We start from the raw sequence: 1,194 nt of genomic DNA, 5'->3' as shown, positions 1-1,194 counted from the left end.
CAGGTTATACCAAACCAGAGAAATCTCTGTTGTAGCCGCAGATGCCATTGTTAGCTTTTGGGATGAGGGGAGTTAGTGCTCTACTAAATCATTACATCCCCAAGTTTCACTTGATATTTGAAAAAACAGGTCAGACAAAGAGGTGAACAGGAAATAAGTATTTAAGGGACTAAGGTGTAGCAAGGCAATTTGGCTCCGTATCAGCAGCAAGTCTCCCCACGATGATGTAGTAGTTGATGGTTCAGTCTTGTAGACTTTAACAAAGACATGGCTTTTGTTCTGGGGACTTCAGTTCCTGTTTCATAAGATAGAGTACTATCCCATTGTCTGGATCCACCATAACTTAACTGCTTGTTGATGGACGTTTGGATTGTTCCCATCTTTTGTCTGTTAAGAGAAGTTCTGTAAGACTGCCTGGATGTCTCTGTAGAGACCCTTGCATTTCTCTTGACCAAAGCCTGGAATTTCTGGGACATGGGAAACTCTATGTTTAATTGTTTTCCATTTTAGTTATTGTTTTTTCTGTTTTTTTCCCATGGTATCTGTGTTGTAGGACATTCTTATGTGCTGTGTATGATGTCTTCTCCAACACTCTCTGATATGGCTTTTGGATTCTGTTTTTCTGTTTTTTTCCATGGTAGCTGTGTTGTGGGACATTCTTATGTGCTGTGTATGATGTTTTTACTGACACTCTCTGATATGGCTTTTGGATTCTGATGGGTACAGGTTTTGAAAGGACTTGTGAAGGATCACCCCATCCTCCTAGTTTTTAAGTGAGATGGGTATTTTTGCATGCTTTTTTTTCTCTGTTACCTGTGAAAGCATGCCTTGTGTGCTGGTGAGGTGGCTTTGTTAGAAAAGACCCCTGCCACACAAGCCCGATGCCTTGAGTTCAATTCCTGGAGCTCCCGGTGAAGAGGGACCAGCTCCCAGCAGAAGAGAGAACAAGCTCCCAGTGGAGAGAGAGGACCAGCCCCCAGTGGAAGAAAGAGAGGACAGGCTCCCAGTGGAGAGAGAGGACCAGCCCCCAGTGGAGAGAGAGGACCAGCCCCCAGTGGAAGAAAGAGAGGATCGGCTCCCAGTGGAGAGAGGACCAGCCCCCACAAGTTGTTCTCTGCCTTTCACGTGTGCACTGTGGCACATACACATGCACGCACACACACAAACACATGCACATAAACTTTTTAAAAAAGA

General features: G+C 44.6%; 1 protein-coding gene across 1 annotated transcript in view; it reads left to right on the top strand.

Moving 5' to 3' along the window:
• The window catches only part of Hhat (hedgehog acyltransferase), a 245,988-nt gene that overhangs the window by 72,009 nt on the left and 172,785 nt on the right, over positions 1-1,194 (top strand). The gene's annotated exons all lie outside the window — the stretch shown is intronic.

This window comes from Microtus ochrogaster, chromosome 6 (genome assembly GCF_000317375.1).
Source record: "Microtus ochrogaster isolate Prairie Vole_2 chromosome 6, MicOch1.0, whole genome shotgun sequence".
Taxonomy (NCBI): Eukaryota; Metazoa; Chordata; class Mammalia; order Rodentia; family Cricetidae; genus Microtus; species Microtus ochrogaster.
The sequence above is the reverse complement of the archived record's forward strand: the minus strand, read 5'-3'. Positions and strand labels throughout refer to the sequence as shown.